The sequence below is a fragment of the Amblyraja radiata genome, chromosome 7 (genome assembly GCF_010909765.2).
Source record: "Amblyraja radiata isolate CabotCenter1 chromosome 7, sAmbRad1.1.pri, whole genome shotgun sequence".
NCBI classification, from domain to species: Eukaryota; Metazoa; Chordata; class Chondrichthyes; order Rajiformes; family Rajidae; genus Amblyraja; species Amblyraja radiata.
In genome coordinates this window covers 26,782,764-26,801,023 of record NC_045962.1, presented here as the reverse complement: position 1 = coordinate 26,801,023, position 18,260 = coordinate 26,782,764, and the positions used below count along the sequence as shown (strand labels likewise).

The 18,260-nt window shown below is 45.7% G+C and overlaps 1 protein-coding gene across 1 annotated transcript in view; it reads right to left on the bottom strand.

Moving 5' to 3' along the window:
* The window catches only part of ola1 (Obg like ATPase 1), a 165,881-nt gene that overhangs the window by 90,805 nt on the left and 56,816 nt on the right, over nucleotides 1-18,260 (bottom strand). The gene's annotated exons all lie outside the window — the stretch shown is intronic.

Sequence of the window (18,260 nt, the reverse complement as noted above, 5' to 3'; positions counted from 1 at the left end):
CAATGATTCATTACTTCAAAAGGTTATTACGTATTTATGGATTTTTCTGAGTCAGCTGCAATAGACAAGAATGAAAGGCTCATTTTTCCACACCATAAAATATTTACAACACAGCTGGCCATTCGGCCTATTATGTCTGTGTTGGTTGAAAAAGAGCTACCCAGCTGAATCCCACCTTTCAACATTTGACCCATGACCCTGCAAGTCATGCATTTTAAATGGTACCTAATTCTAACGAAGTATTCTGCTTCTACTAACCTTTCAATTAATTCCTTCGATCCTCCAGGTGGAAAAAAAGTTTCTCAACTCTCGTCTAATTCGTCCACCAGTGATTTTGGTGCTATGTATTGCAGTTAATGATCCTTCGGCCAGGATATAGATCCACCGATTAACTCTATTTACAACCCTCATTGTTTTAATTTATGTCAAAGTCCCCCTCAGCCACCGCCACTCTAAAAAAGAATCATACCCCCGCGAATCTTTCGTCATGGTTGTAATTTCTCTCTTAACACATCTTTGTAAATCTCTTCTGCACCACCTCACTGCAATCACACCTTTCCCGTAAAGTAGTGACCTAACAATATGTAATAGCCAGCTGTGATGTGGCCACTGCTCTACAAGTTTGAGTATAACCTCTTCACATGTACATCCTGACTCAGCGTCTCAGCTAATAATGGAAAACATTGAAATTGCCTTTTAGTTCACCTCAACATTAAGGTTCTGTGCACGTCAAGTCTGGTAAAATATATTGGAGGGATCACAATACGTGATTCTCAACTGGAAAAAAGTGCAAAACAACTGCATACATGGAATATGTGCATTGACATGCCCTTCATGTCATTCTTTCTTCCAGTTGAACAAATAAACTGTATAAAAATGATCCCAAGGGATCACATTCTTAAATTATCATTGCCAAAAAACATTAGACTAATTTTTACAAAGCTTGAGGAAAGCTTAGAAAATGGTCTACTTGAAGAGCAAGTGCTGTTTCCACATTTATTCCAAGTATTGGGTGTTTGTAAAACAACCTAAGTTTGTTGATAAAACAAGATTGGGCATTTGGCAATAGAATACAGGACTTTAAAATAATTCATGAATTCCCTACTGTCAAAACATTATTAATTTTGGAATAAAATTAATGAAAAAAAACGGAATTAACAAGAAACAAAGTAATAACAGAGAGAAGTCTCCTAATTTGAGGAAGGACATCCTTGTGATTGAGGCAGTGCAGCGTAGGTTCACGAGATTTATCCCTGGGATGGCGGGACTGTCATATGAGGAAAGATTGAAAAGACTAGGCTTGTATTTACTGGAGTTTAGGATGAGGGGGATCTTATAGAAACATATAAAATTATAAAAGGACTGGACAAGCTAAATGCAGGAAAAATGTTCCAAATGTTGGGCGAGTCCAGAACCAGGGGCCACAGTCTTAGAATAAAGGGGAAGCCATTTAAGACTGAGGTGAGGAAAAACATTTTCACCCAGAGAGTTGTGAATTTGTGGAATTCCCTGCCACAGAAGGCAGTGGAGGCCAAATTACTGGATGGATTTAAGAGAGTTAGATGGAGCTCTAGGGGCTAGTGGAATCAAGGGATGTGGGGAGAAGGCAGGCATGGGTTATTGATTGGGTAGGTATGTTACAATACAGCGGTGCTGCAGTTCTGCCACTGGCCGTGTGCGCGATTTTGGTGCCTTTGTGGGGGGGGCGGGGTTAAAACGCGGTTATCTCCTACCTTGTCCTGGATTATATTTGGTTGGAGTGCAAGCTTTTGCTGAAGAATTGTTCCGACGGCCGTTCTGTGTATTTTTTTTTTTTAAATCGTCCGGCAAGTTCAGCGCTGGAGTAATTTTAAAATCAGCTTCTAAAGTCGTCAACGCCGACAACGGGGACGGATTTCAGGTACGGGACAGGTAAAGGAAAGCCGTTTATTTTATGTATAAAAGTGCTCCTTAAGATGCCTTTAATTCACATTTTACGTAGCGAAACGGTGATTTTCCCCCCATACGAACCGGCAGTATTTTTCCTGCCGATATGGGGTTTAAATTCACCGCAAACCGCAACGTTCCAAATGATCGCGTTCCAGAAAAACCCACTCGCAAGATGATTTAAATGGCCATTAATTTACAGGTATTAAACATTAAATTCCTTCCATTTGGCCTATAAATCCATGACAATGAGATTTAAAAATTATGTTATATTGTGAATTCTTGTGTGAATGTTATTTGGACACTTAGGCTATTTAAAAATGTTAATCTATTCTTAAGAAATTGATAGATGTTTAGATCTAGTAATTGAATTTTGTAATTAGCTACAATTAGGTAACTAACTAATTATATGCTTTAATTTCAAGTCATCTAAGTAAGATTGTTTCATATTTGTTTCAGAATGCTTCAATCTATAATAACTGAAATTTCTTTCAGTTCTCTTAATTTTTAAGAAAGTTATGTGCTTTTGACTGTCCTCGATCACAGCTTTTGAGTTAAGTCAATAGAAAAACAATAGGGAACAAGATGCAAATTTCCGAGTATGAAAATGGCCATAACTTTTTTAATACTGAAGATATGAAAATGAATTAGGTGTCAAATTAAACTTATTTTTATGCTTTATCTGATGGGATAAATTACAGACTTGATTTTTTAAATCTCAAAATTTTGAAACATTGGGGATCAGCCATGATCGCAATGAATGGCGGTGCTGGCTCGAAGAGCCGAATGGCCTCCTCCTGCACCTATTTTCTATGTTTCTAGAAGATAAAACAGAAAAAAGTTGAATGATAAAGATACAGAGAAATTCAAATATTGAACATAGAAGAGCAAGAGGGCTGATAGATAAAGTCCGGAAACCTAACAATAATATTTTAGATTTAAAAGAGTAATTATATATTTATACAAAGCACAGAACGAGTCGCAATTAACAGTACTTTTCAAGTTTGGGTGTCCAATTATAGAAAGAATAAAAAAGGTTTAGAATCAGAATAGTTAGACTATTATTTTTACTGGGTACATGAAGCAAAAGTGTTTTTGAAAGAGGCTTTTAAAATTAAGGTTTTGACAAGAACAAGACTTATCTGATTAGAATGCTATTAACAAGGGGTATCATCAAAACCAATAGAAAATCATTTTTCCGGTATTCCACAACAAATTGCCTTCCACTAATCCCTACCCACTCCCAGGACTCATGGAGAATATTGTGCTTTAACACAGGTCTTGGTTGAAATATTTTGGAGGGGAAATAATGTTATTAACCTTAGTTGTTCAAGCACAAGGGCTGAAAGAAAGCGATGGATGAATGACTTGTTCTCTTCAGTCAGCTTTGTATTCTACTATCCAACTATAGCTAACATTGTGGCAAATTCACCTTCAAAGAGCATAATGCAAACCACATTGCCGAGATATAATGTTTTAACAATACAAAGGATAGGTTACGGGATGGTCGCATGACCACTATCCTCTCCTTTGGGGAATGCAGAGGTGAAAGAACAGTAGATGTTGCATTATCTCTCATATCATATCAGCCTCCCTCTCCCACTCTCTCTTCTCCCCTCTCTCTCCTCCCATCTCTCTCTCTCCCCACCTCCCCCCCTCCCTCTCCTCCTCCCCTCCTCCACCACCCCCCCTCTCCCCCTGTCTCTTGCCCTTCTGTCTCTGCCTCTCTCACTGTCTCTCCCCATTCTCTCTGCACACCCTCTCTAGACGTGCCTGCGAGTTGGGGGCTATGCGTAAGTGGATAGGGCGGTTATGGGGTTAAAGGATCTAATTAATAATATTAATATAATATCAAGGGGGTAGTTAGTGTGGGGGTGGTTAGTGTGTGTGATGCCATATGCCGCCCCGCACCCCCTCCCCCCCTCAAACGCGCGTTGGGGGAACAGACCCAACGGGTCTGCACTTGGTCTAGTATCTATTAAAACTCGGTGTGTGTGTGTGTGTGTGTGTTTTTGCATGTAAAACGTATCTCCTCGAAAACCAGACACAAAAACGTGGAGATTTTTACAATTTCTGTGGGGATTTAACTTATGAGTTCAGAAATCCACTGCTATAGATTTCGTCAATTATTTCCCCAGATTTTGAATAAAATTGTTCACAAAACATAAAAAAAAATTAAAATCAAACTGCTGCATAAGTCACAGTGCCACCTCACAGATGTCCAATCACAATGGATCTCATTTACATATATGACATCACAATGGGACAGGTGTGGGAGATTGGAACCTTCACGTGACCCCACTAAAATCGAACTGCTGCATGAGTCACAGTGCCATCTCACAGATATCACAATGGAACAGGGGTGGGAGATCTCTCCCACTCCCTCTCTCCCTTCCACCCCCGTGCCTTTCCCCCACTCCCCCTTCTCTCTCCCCCCCTTCCTCTCTCCCTCCCCTTTCTCTCTCCCCCCCCTTCTCTCTCTCCCCCTCCACTCTCTCCACCTCTCCCCTCCCCCTCTTCTCCCACCTCCCCCTCTACTCTCCCCTTCCCCCACCCCTCTACCCCCCTCATCTACACTTCCCCCCCTCCCCCTCTACCACCTCCTTTCCCTACCCCTGTCTCCCCATCTCCCCCTCCCCACTCTCTCCCCATTTCCATCACCCCCCCTCACCCACCCATTCCTCTCCTCCTCCCCCTCTCTCTCTGTCTCTTGCCCTTCTGTCTCTGCCCCTTTCTCTCTGTCTCTCTCCATTCTCTCTCTGCCCTCACTCTCTACCCCCCCCCCCCTCTAGACACGCCTGCAAGTTGGGGGCTATGCGTCAGTGGATAGGGCGGTTATGGGATAAAAGGAGCAAATTAATAATGTTAATATATTATCAAGGGGGGTAGTTAGCGTGTGTGTGGGGTGGTAGTTAGTGTGTGTGACGCCACATGCCGCACCCCCCCTCGCAACCGCAAGTTGGGGGAACAGACCCAACGGTCTGCACTTGGTCTAGTATCTATTAAAACTGTGTGCGTGTGTGTGTCATTTTGCGTGTGAAACGTATTTCCTCGAAAACCAGACGCAAAAACGCAGAGATTTTTACAATTTCGGTAGGGATTTAACTTACGATTTCATAAATGCACTCCTCTCTAGGTTTGTTCAATTATTTCCCCAGATTTTGAATAAAATTGTTCACAAAACATCAAAAGATTTTAAAATCAAACTGCTGCATGAGACAGTGCCACCTCACAGATGTCCAATCACAATGGATCTCATTTACATATGACATCACAATGGGACAGGTGTGGGAGATTGGAACCTTCACGTGGACCCACTAAAATCAAACTGCTGCATAAGTCACAGTGCCATCTCACAGATGTCCAATCACAATGGATCTCATTTACATATACGACATCACAATGGGACAGGTGTGGGAGATTGGAACCTTCACGTGGTTCCACTAAAACCAAACAGCTACATGAGTCACAGTGCCATCTCACAGATGTACAATCACAATGGATCTCATTTACATATGATTTCACAACGGGACAGGGGTGGGAGATCTCTCCCACTCCCTCTCTCCCTTCCTCCCCCGTGCCTTTCCCCCACTCCCCCCTTCTCTCTCCCCCTTCCTCTCTCCCCTTTCTCTCTCCCGCTCAACTCTCTCCCTCTCCCCCCCCTCTCCCCATCCTCCCCTCTTCTCCTCTCACCTCCCCCTCTTCCTCTCCCCACCCCTCCATACCCCCCTCCCCCCTCTACCACCCCCTTCCCCCTACCCATCTCCCCCTTCACCTTCCCCGCTCTCCTCCCCTCCCCCCCCATCCTCATCCCCCTCCCCATTCTCTCCCCATCTCCCCCTTCCCACTCTCTCCCCATCTCCCTCTCCCCTCCTCCCCCCCTCACCCACACATCCTCTCCTCCACCCCCTCTACCTCTGTCTCTTGCCTTTCTGTCTCTGCCCCTCTCTCTGTCTCTCCCCATTATGTCTCTGCCCTCACTCTCTACACCCCCCCCCCTCTCAAGACGCGCCTGCGAGTTGGGGGCTATGCGTCAGCGGATAGGGCGGTTTTGGGGTAAAAGGAGCAAATTAATAATATTAATATAATATCAAGGGGGGTAGTTAGTGTGTGTGCGGGGTGGTAGTTAGTGTGTGTGGCTCTGTCACGCTGGTGGGTGCGCTTACCTTAGCGGAAGCCACGATCGGCTGGTCCCCCCACTGCTTTTCACCGTCCTCAGATCGGGCCCCCACGAGCTGCTGCCCCGCCCTTCGCTCTCTCTCTCTCTCTCCCTCCCCCCTCTCTCTCTCTCCTCCTCTCTCTCTCTCCCTCCCCCTCTCTCCCTCCACCTCTCCCCCCTCACTCTCTCTCCCCCCTCACTCTCTCCTCCCTCCCTCCCCCCCTCCCTCTCTCCCCCCTTCCTCTCACCCAGCCCCCCTGCCCTCCCCCACCCTCCCCTAAACCCCCTTCCCCCCTCCCATAAACCCCCCTCCCCTCCACACCCTCCCATCCACCCCTACCCCCTTCCCTCCACCCCCTCCCCTCCCCCCACCTCTCCCTCTCCCTTCCCACCCCCTCTCCTTCCATATCTGTCTCCCCCCACACCCACCCTTCCCCCTCACCCACCCTCCCCCCCTCACTCTCCTCCTCCCCTCCACCCCCCCTCCTCTGTCTCTTGCCCTTATGTCTCTGCCTCTCTCTCTGTCTCTCCCCATTCTCTCTCTGCCCTCACTCTCTACCCCCCCTCCCCCCTCCCTCTCTAGACGCGCCTGCGAGTTGGGGGCTATGCATCGGTGGATAGGGTTATGGGGTAAAAGGAGCAAATTAATAATATTAATATAATATCAAGGGGGGTAGTTAGTGTGTGTGATGCCGCATGCCGCCGCCCCCCCCCCTGCAAACACGTATTGGGGGAACAGACCCAACGGGTCTGCACTTGGTCTAATATTAATATTAAAATTCATATGAAATGTAAAGTACCATGATTGGGTATACATTAGTGCTGGTTTGAAAACTTCTGTAAGAAGCATTTTGATCATCTCCTTTCATAAGGACGCAAAGTGCTAGAGTAATTCAGCAGGTCAAGCAGCATCTCTGGAGAACATAGATAGGTGATGTTTCGGGTCGAGAATCTTCAGATTCGAAATATCACCTATTCATGTTCTCCAGAGATACTGCTTGACCTGCTGAGTTACTCCAGCACTTTGTGTCCTTTAGTGTATTAACTTAACATCTTCAGTTCTTTGTTTCTACAAAAATGTTCAAGTCGTACATGAGAGGAATGTGCAACCTGCTTTAAAAATCTAGTTAAAATACAATTAGGCAGATTATCATTACTTACAGGAAAAATTAAAGCAAATGGTCTGATTTTAGGATTCTCATTGTGCTATTTTCCATTGAATCAATTATTTTAGTGACATCTGGTGCAAGAGTAGATTTGTCAATTATTTTTTTTGTCCCTTTCCTAGAAATCTACGAAATGATTAATATCTTCCTACAGCCTAGAATTTAGTTGCTTACTAATAATTGCAGTTCAGTATCAAAGTTTTTAAATCAAAGACTTTACATTTAAGTTTATGCCCTTTACATATATGGGATCTATTACCCTATTGGGAAAAGTGCCAATCATAAATTATGATTGACAAAACCTTTTGCTCTTTCTCACTAAGATAATTGTTAATCCCATCTGCCATTTTCCCTTGGTTGCCCATAGGCTTTTATTTTCCTGATCGAGTGCCAAGCAAGATGCTTTCGATAGTGTAGGAATTTACAGATTACATCAAATGTTCTCATCAACCTTCTTTACCTAAGAAAATTCACAGTGGTTCGAAGGGCTTGTTTCCCTGCTGTATCTCTAAACTAAACTGCCGACTCGCTGCCCTTAGTTAGATTAGTTAGTCTAAACTTAGTTAGTCTATACATAGTTAGTTAGAAAATGTTATGCTTCTATGCAGCTCCTGTCCTACTGCCATGTTAAACTGTTTTGTCATAGATTTCCCTTTTATGCCTTACTTCCAAGTTGGGAATACCTGCTTTACTTTTATTTGGAACATATTTGATCCAAATCCTCAATATTGTCTCCTTGCACATCTCCATTGCTCTAACACTGCCATCTTCAAATAGCAAATCACATCTCATCAACCCACAAGGGTCACCCCAAGCATCCTTGCATATTAATTCTCCATCCCCATCCACTGTGTCCTCTGTCATTGGTCTCTTACATTGTTGCGGAAAGGCTCAATGTGAGGTCAAAATACAGTAACTGATCATCCAACTAGGGCCCGTAACTATCCTCAGGAATCAACACCGAATGTTAGAAAAACAGACTTTAAAAATGGTGCTTGACCTGCAGCGTTTCCAGGATTTTTTCTTTTTTATTTCAGATTTCCAGCATCTGCAGGATTAATACTTATTTTCTGCATGTGACAAGCTCTGATGAAAGGAGATGCCCGACTCTGAATTATTCCAGCACCAGCAAATAAGTGCGGTTAAATCATATCTCAGTCTTGTAATATTAGCCTTAATAGTTTAGGTCGGTAGGGGTGCTGCAAGCCGGCAGCTCTGCCAGCAGCATGTCAGTTTTTTCAACTTTTTAAATTTTTTTAGTGTGTCCTAATGTGTGTTTTAGGTGTCTATCTGTGTCAGAGGCAGAGGGAGGGCAGAGGCAGAGAGAGAGCAGAGGCAGAGGGAGGACAGAGGCAGAGAGAGGGCAGAGGCAGAGAGGGCAGAGGCGCAGAGAGGGCAGAAGCTCAGAGAGGGCAGAGGCACAGAGAGGGCAGAGGCGCAGAGAGGGCAGAGGCAGAGAGAGGGCAGAGGCGCAGAGAGGGCAGAGGCGCAGAGAGGGCAGAGGCAGAGGGAGGACAGAGGCAGAGAGAGGGCAGAGGCAGAGAGGGCAGAGGCAGAGAGGGCAGAGGCAGAGAGAGGGCAGAGGCGCAGAGAGGGCAGAGGCGCAGAGAGGGCAGAGGCAGAGGGAGGACAGAGGCAGAGAGAGGGCAGAGGCAGAGAGGGCAGAGGCAGAGAGGGCAGAGGCGCAGAGAGGGCAGAGGCAGAGAGGGCAGAGGCGCAGAGAGGGCAGAAGCTCAGAGAGGGCAGAGGCAGAGAGGGCAGAGGCAGAGAGAGGGCAGAGGCAGAGAGGGCAGAGGCAGAGAGGGCAGAGGCGCAGAGAGGGCAGAGGCAGAGAGAGGGCAGAGGCGCAGAGAGGGCAGAAGCTCAGAGAGGGCAGAGGCAGAGAGGGCAGAGGCGCAGAGAGGGCAGAGGCAGAGAGAGGGCAGAGGCGCAGAGAGGGCAGAGGCAGAGGGAGGGCAGAGGCGCAGAGAGGGCAGAAGCTCAGAGAGGGCAGAGGCAGAGAGGGCAGAGGCAGAGAGGGCAGAGGCAGAGAGGGCAGAGGCAGAGAGAGGGCAGAGGCAGAGGGAGGGCAGAGGCGCAGAGAGGGCAGAAGCTCAGAGAGGGCAGAGACAGAGAGGGCAGAGGCGCAGAGAGGGCAGAGGCAGAGAGAGGGCAGAGGCGCAGAGAGGGACACAGAGAGGGACACAGGGAGGGACACAGAGGTGGGCGTCGGCCCGAGAGAGTGACCAGAGTACAGGGCCCGACTTGCTCGTTCTTTCTGCGTCTTTTGAATAACCGGGGGGTGGGGGGGGGGGGGAGGGGGCGTGACATCACTCGCAGCGCATGGAACGGCTCGCGGAGTAGACCCATTGTGATGTCATCAGCGAAAGGCAGTCGCTTTTAGAGGAGGGGGGGCAGAGAGGGAGGGGTGTCAGAGAGGGAGGGGGGGTCAGAGAGGAAGGGGGATCAGAGAGGGAGGAGGGGTGTCAGAGAGGGGGGGGTCAGAGAGGGAGGGAGGGATCAGAGAGGTTGGGGGGGTAAGAGGGAGGGGGGGGTCAGAGAGGGAGGGTCAGAGAGGGAGGGGGGGCAGAGAGGAGGGGGGGCAGAGGGGGAGGGGGGGCATCACCCGCAGCGCATGGAACGGCTCACGGAGCAGACCCATTGTGACGTCATCAGCGAAAGGCAGAGAGGGCGGGGGGTCAGAGAGGGAGGGAGGGGTCAGAGAGGGAAGGGGGGGTCAGAGAGGGAGGAGGGGGGTCAGAGAGGGAGGAGGGGGGTCAGAGAGGGAGGTGGGCAGAGAGATGGGGGGGCAGAGAGGGAGGGGGGGCAGAGAGGGAGGGAACAAAGGGGGGGTGACATCACTCGCAGCGCATGGAAGAACGGCGCGCGGAGCAGACCCATTGTGACAGCGAACGGCAGAGAGGGAGGGGGGGCAGAGAGGCAGAGAGGGAGGGCAGAGAGTGGGGGGGCAGAGAGGAGGGGAGGGGACAGAGAGGGGAGGGGGCAGAGAGGGAAGGGGGCAGAGAGGGAAGGGGCAGTGGCGGAAGGGGGGCAGAGAGGGAAGGGGGGCAGAGAGGGAAGTGGGGCAGAGAGGGAAGGGGGGCAGAGAGGGAAGGGGGGCAGAGAGGGAAGGGGGGCAGAGAGGGAAGGGGGGCAGTGAGGGAAGGGGGCAGACAGGGAAGGGGGGCAGAGAGGGAAGGGGGGCAGAGAGGGAAGGGGGGCAGAGAGGGGGGGGGGCCGAGCGGGAGGGGGCGGAGAGGGCTGGTCGGGAAACCCGAGCAGAGCCGAGGCGCGAGCAGTCGAAAGTCAACCGAAGGCCGCCGCAGTCTTCAGCTATGATTTTTGGTCGTCAGTCGACGGGCCGACATTTGAATAACGGGGGAGTAGGGAGGGGTGTGGGGGTGATGTCACTCGCAGTGTGAGCAGATGGCAGGCAGGCAGGCAGATCCATTGTGAAATCAGCAAAAAAAACAGGCTTTTTGATTTCAAAGTTTTATCGGATTTGTGACCATTTTGATTAATAACTCGAGAAATAATGCATGAATTTTTCAGATAAGGCAATTTTGGACAATGGGATAAATCTCTACCGGGATATGTAAAATTTTTACCGTTTGCACGTCGTTTGTTTCGAGATTTGGTCGCACACGAACAAATAAATACACACACACACACACAAGATCAGAGTTTTATAGTTATAAGGATATGGATATGATATATACTAGACCAAGTGGTACTCATTGGGCCCCGTCCCCCAACACAGGGGGGGGTGGGGGTGGGGGGATGCGCGGCACGGCGCTCATCCCGGATACAGGTCTCCCCCGGAGCCAATCAACCCCCACAAGGAAAATTAGGGAATGTATAGAGGTAATCAATTGTCCCCACGTTGGGGTGGGGGTGTGGCTGGAGTGGGCAGGGCTCGAAATTAACGGTTGCCCGGGTGCCACTGACCACTCAAAGCGCCGCCGAGCAACTTAAATACCGAGTCATTTTGCCCGGCTTGGCAACCAGATACTGGTTTGTACCGAAGACAGACACAAAAAACTGGAGTAACTCCGCGGGTCAGGCAGCATCTCTGGAGAAAAGGAACGCGACGCTTTGTGTCGGCGGTGATGGCTGTATTGCGGGGGAAAGATACTAGGTGCAGGGTGAGGAAGGGTCGGAGCGAATGACGAGCCCCGAACTGCGGCTCTATCTCCTCCTCCTCCTCCCGCCCGCCCTGATAGCGGCCGCGGCTTGCAAATCCGCTAACGGCGCTTTCAATACAAACCCTCCCGCACACCGAGGCAGGGAGGAGGGAGGGAGGGGGAGGCCTCGGCGGCAGGAGGGTTTGTATTGAAAGCGTCGTTAGCCCATTTGCAAGCAGCGGTCCTTATCAGGGCAGGCGGGGTGCGGGAGGAGGTGGAGATGGAGCCGCTTTCGCGGCCGCTGCTGCCGCTGTTAGGGGCCCGTCATTCGCTCTGACCCTTCTGAAGCAGCTGCACCAAAAATACTATAGCTATAGGATCTTTGAGCTGCACCGCTCGGCCCCCGCACCTTGCTGTTGGCTGGCGGAGGAGGGAGGCGGTGGCGAGGAGTTCCCAACGGCCAAGGCAGCGGGGCGATGTTGTCCGAGGAGTGCTGACCCTCCTTCCTCCATACCTCGCCCCCCTTCTCTCTCTCTCGTATGCCCCCTCCACCCCCTTATCCTGGGACCCCTCCTCTCCATCCCGCACTGATCCCCATTCCCGCCTCTATTCAGTCCTCAGACTGTGCTCCCCTCCCCATCTCTCCCCCCCCCCCAATCTATTCATCCTGCGCTGATCACCCTATCCACCTTGCATTGATTCTCCTGCCACCCTCCCCCCCCATCCATCCATCCCACCCTGGTTTCCCCATTCATCCTGTACTTACCCCTTTCCCACCCATCCTCCACTTCTCCTCCATCCATCCTGTACTGATCCTCCATCCATCCTGTACTAATCCATGCATTCATCCCGTACTGACCCACCCTCCATGCACCTTCCCCTCATTCATCCTGTAGTGATCCCCCATTCATCCTGCAGACCCTCCGATCCACACTATACTGACCCCCCCCCCACCTCATTAATCATGCGCTGATCTCCCCGCCCCCCCCCATCCATCCTGTACTGATCCTCCCATTCAAGAAGAATGGGGGGAACAGTCGGAAGAAAGGTCTCGACCCGAAACAGTGCCTATTTCCTTTGCTCCATAGATGCTGCCTCACCCGCTGAGTTTCTCCAGCACTTTTGTCTACCCCCATCCATCCCGTACTAACCCCCCCATTCAACACCACTGACATCCCCCGTGCTCTCCTCGCAATTTTACCTACTCCAACCAACACGTACTAATTCACCTGCCTCAATCCATCTATCCACCCCGCACTGATTCACACACAACCCCCTCCCTGACCCTATTGTCCTGGAAATGTCTTCAGAGCGAACATTGACTATGTTTGATAACGGAATGCAATCAAATGTGTTTTAATTCCCATTATTTGTTTTAATCCATAAAGATGGATTAATTAAATTGTGAATACATGAAACATTAAAACCGCAGTGTTCGATTGTCACTGCTGCCGTTGACACGTTATTACAGAATTCATTTTAACGGCAAATCAATGCTCTTAATATGGAGTATCAGTACTGTAGTTATTTAATGAGCAACATTCACAACTATACGTACGCATATATGTTACCATGGTCCAGGATTTATTGACACAAGTTGATCAAACGCTGAATAATCCAACCACATTTTTGTTTGGAAGTGAAAAGAACTAATAGAAATTGCATTAATTGCAATGTGTAAAAAGAGTTGAGATACTGTCTTATAATTTTGCTGCATGTCATTGTGGGATATATCACGTCTTGATTGGTGAATATGTTTAGTTTTTGTATTTGAAGCAGAAATAATATGTGAATGCTTCATTGAGTATAATTCCGACTGGTAACTACGCACTTCGTCCGAGTACATTATCGCACGCGTCATACAAGCCATCTTAAATGACCACCTAAACTGTCATTTGGCAACCTAAAAAGCTGCCATGGTTGCCCGGCTGGCAACAGGGAAAAAAAGTTAAGCGAGAGCCCTGGTGGGGGGTGCGGGGCGGACAGCGTGGACTCGACGTGCGGGGGGGTTGCGGGCAGCGTAGGAGGAAAGTACTGGGAATATTTTTGGGAAAACAGCAATCAATCTTTGAGTCAATGAATAGACTCGACTTTTGACTCGAGCCCTCCCCCACCACTCACCAGTTCCCCCAACGCAACTCACTCTCTCACTCCCCCTCGATGGCGGCGCGCAGCATTCTCCTCCATGCTTCTGATGCCATTACCGTTGGCAACCTCTTCTTCAAGCTGTTTCTGCTGTTACCATTGGCAATGTCCCATTGTGATGTCATTGTCGCACTCGGCAGTTTGTGTGATTGGTGGACTGTGAGATAGCATTGTGACATCATCATTGGAAGCTGCTGGAAAACTCTCTCCCAGAACCCGTTCCCCAATGCAATATTGCACCACTAACCCGTAGCCCCTACTCGAGAGGTGGTCCCCCAACTTAACCCGTTGCCAAACGAAAGGTTCCAGCACTCCCCTGCCTCCCCCAGCACTGGACTTTAAATTGCACTACCCCAATTGCAATACCAATATACCCTCCCCCTCCTTTCCTGCCAGGAGCTATGATGGCAACATTGTTGCAAATATCAGGTGCACTTGCTGTGATATCCCATTGAGGTGAAACGTTCAGAGTGTTCCTGTCTTGCAACTTTGTATGGAAGTGTGTTCGAAGCTGGCAGGAAGGATTTTAACAGTAAAAATCATGTTAAATGTGGCTTTTTTTTAAATTTGAATCGTCAATAACGTGAAATATAGCATCAAATGTGAAGGGTACCTGTTTATTGCATCGAGAGGCTTAATGTGAGTAATAATGTCTAAATATTTCAACTGTCGCGCGTAGCGTTCTGACGAAGCGCGCACACACACACACACACACACACACACACACACACACACACACACACACACACACACACACACACACACACACGCGTATATAGATAGATAGATATTTTTTAACGGTCCACATCTCAGCTAAACAATGAAATTATAAACTACTCAAAGTTATATTGAATGTTGAGTATTGAATTTTGAGCAGTTTAAAATGATTTTCATTTGTGTATAATTACAAAAACTAAAAACTATTTAGAACTACCTGTATAAACAATTTTTTTTTTTCACGTAGCCAAAATTCAGTTACATAGCTGAATACAACACAGCTTTCAACTTATCAACTGTTTCTATTTTGAGACCTTTATGTTACAATGCAATTTGCTTTAATTTGGTCCAATAATTTGTTTAATTTTGGCAATCCTTCCCACTATCTTCATTCAACATGAACAGCTCTATGTATAATGGATAGTAAATCACTACAATTAGATCTTCAATGATCTGCACAGACATAGCAGAGAGATGATGGAGCAGAACAGAATGGGAATAAAGACAGAGAATCTAGCTAAATTATTGTGTTATATAACATTTCATCAGAATTTCAACCATTAACAAGACCTCATTTGAGATTGGGAAGCAAGCACTCGAGGGAGCTAGGGCCGAAAGGGGATGCACGCCTGGAAAGAGGGGCAGTGGCAAGGACTGGCACCTGGAAGGAGGGTCCGGGGTGGAGGAGGAGGGGCCAGCATAACCTGGTAGGAGAGGCCGGGAGGGTGGCGCCCGAAAGGGAGGGCCGGCACGATGATGCAGTAGTGCAATGTAGAGTCAGTGGGGGTAGCATGATGGCAGAACCAACAGGCTGCACGAAAACAGGCTCTTTATTTTACAGTACTAACAGCACATTGGTCTCCACTGTCACATTCCTTTTGTTATTCCTATCATTACCTAGTCTCTGCAATTTAAAACTTGTTTCTTTTCTTACTTTGCAGTTCTGATGAAAGGTGGTCAACCAGAAATGTTAACTGTTTCCCTCGATTCAGTCAACTAAGTTATTTCATCAGCACTGCAAAGGTAGCAAAGTTCCTTCCTGTAGTATACTCGTGAACAAGAGAGAATTTTAATGACAATACAATAGTTTCATTGTTACAAATACACTTTATTTATTCTGTATATAGTTAATCAATAAATTTTAAATTTCCCTACTGCCATGATGGCACTTGAATTCCTTCTCCATTTGATAATTCTATTTTTCAAACCACTAACAGTGGCAATGAACAATTTGAAACTTAATTTAAATGATTAAGTCCTAAGATAAATGTCAAGTTATCAGCTACTAATATAGCCACTTATATTACACCAAATAACAAGTGCATGGTGAAAGATGGCAATATCATAAATTGAGCACCTAAATATATTTTTTAATCTGATTCTTAAAATTTCTATCTGTATTATCTAAGTGAAGATCACAATGAATAACTTTGTATGTGATATGTTTACATGGTCTATTTTTGTCTTGCAAATGTAGTAACACTACTGTTGTAGCAGCAGCAATATAAAACACAATCTACGAATTGATTTACAAACTGCTCAAATGGATGATGCAATATTATTATTTTTCCAACTGCAAATTACATTTTTAAACTTCGATTTCATTGAAGGTTTATTGTAAATTCACATCGTGTTCTATTTTTAGTGATTCATTTCCTTGCCAGTCAAGACACATTTGTCGAAGGCTGAATGAGCAATGATTGAAAGAATCCATCTTATGTACATTCCAGTTGCCCCATGTCATTGACAGAACAAACCTTTTTAGATCTTTAACTATCGCAGGAGTGCCGATTACAAAGGCACCAGCAATTTCCTAACCAACGACCACCTGAACAATGATGTGTTCAGCTTCTCAGTCCCTCAAGCCTTTCAGAGGTGAATCATTGCACAGTTTGGAACTGATCTCCATAGCAACTTCTCTTTGAGGGTCTTAGAATCACCATCCAGTAATTCTATGATCATCAAGCTCAGCCATTCCCAACGGCTCTTTTCACAGCAGATGGAAAAGGAAGCCTTGAAATTTTACAGTCTATTTCAGGCAATTCATCTGCCAGCCTATTAGAATTCAAAATATTTCGACCTTCAATCACGAAGCATGTTATCTGAAGCTGTGGTGATTTCAAGTCAAGACAACCAGACCTTTTAGTCTAATCATCCATGATGAGAATAAACTGACAAAAACTTGTAATTCAACCAGCATCAAAATGCTTATTTTAACGGCATGAAAGTCTTTCAACAAGCAATGAAAACACACCATGTACCATTTTCTCTGAAGCTTCTGCCAAAAACAAATATGAATTCTGAAACCTGACACTGGAAGATTTGCAATGTGAGATTCTTGACAGTCGATTGTGTAAATTTCCATTTTTTGAACTTAGATATATTCAAGGTTAAAAAGGCAGCAGAATAATAACGTAGAATCTCAAATGGCTTCAGAATCCGAGACCTCACCAAATTCCGAGCATCCTCCGAAAACAGAAATTTCCAAACAAAATAATTTATTTTCATATAAACAAAGGGTTAAGTCAGAAAACAGGAAAATTAGCTTGGAATTTTTTGAAATAGTTTTTATTTTAATTGTCATTCAGGACCATGACACCAGTTCTCACTACATAACAAATATTTATAAACCATTCGTGAGCAGTTTATTTGGCAGGCTCTGGTAATGTACTCCAATCATACACTATGAAGCAAATTTTAAGTGTTTAAAATTTAGCTTTCCTTTTTCTCAAAATCTTTTCAGCTAGTTAAGTAGGTCAGTTAGAATTAGCTGATCCAGATCGAAAAAATAAGCCCCAAATAATGTCAATCAGAAAAGAACACCGAGTTGATAATACGGTATACCCCCCAGAATGAAGAGAGATCAGAGCTCTCTTTAAAAATACTTGCATGGTTTGTAGCAATTGGCAGAGTGTTGTAAGATTGTAAGAAGTTAGTCGCAAATATTTTTTGGAAGTCTATGTAAAAAGGGCATATTTAAATTAAACTATTAATTATATTACAGATGCAATATCAAGATCACCATTCAACAGGATTCAACCAGCAAGTTGAGAGGAATTCTTTTCCACAAATTTCAGACACACTTATGGTTTTGTTCACATAAAAGCCCATGTCAATGAGGCATTTAATTTAAAAAAGCAGTGATGGCTAGCATAATAATATATGCAGCATTAACAGTAATTTACTGTTAACCAGTATTGTATTTTTGCCCTATTGTAACTGATATTTCCAAGAAAATACCACTCCAACATCAATCATTATATATTTGATTGGTCAGGACAATGTTTTTTGCATTTATTCTTTGAGAATATTGGACCATTTTGTTAAAATGCATTTTAAATTGTCTTAAACAGCTTCTTGACTATAATGATTTAAGTGGATAATTTTCAGTACCTGCCCAATATTAAAATTATAATTTTAATTGCCATCAATATTATTTGCTGCCTATACATAGAGGCTGTCAGAACATAGAGGATATTAGAATATTAGGTAGGTACTGAGTAGGATTAAAGAAGAAAGCATATTTCCAATGCACATTGAAATGTCCATTCCTAGTTATACTGTTTTTCCTCTGCACTTCATTCTATATAGTGTACAAGTCAAATGCTGTAAAGCTATTTACGCCTTAACAAGAGGTTTATGAAAAACTTCTAAGCAGAAAAATAGCTATATCTTTATCAGAATTTGTCTTATTTTGTATGTTTTATTTAACTTGTTTTCATTTAAATGATGACAACAGATGCAGATAAAGACACGACCCATTTCAAATCATAAATCCATAAAGATCAATTTCCCCAACACATTCTCATCAACATAAAAACCAAAAGTGCTAACATTCATTCACCATTTTCATTTTCCAGCGCGTGTGAAGAGGACCATGATATTAGCTGTAAAGTTACTGTTCACTGGACTTTTCTGAAATATCGTCAGTGTGCAATTTATATTGTCTCTATTTTACCATTGCCATTCAAATGTCAATATCCTGTAGCTTTCTTTCAGGGTTGATGGGTGCAGTACTTTTTGACTACAAATGTTCTCTCCTGA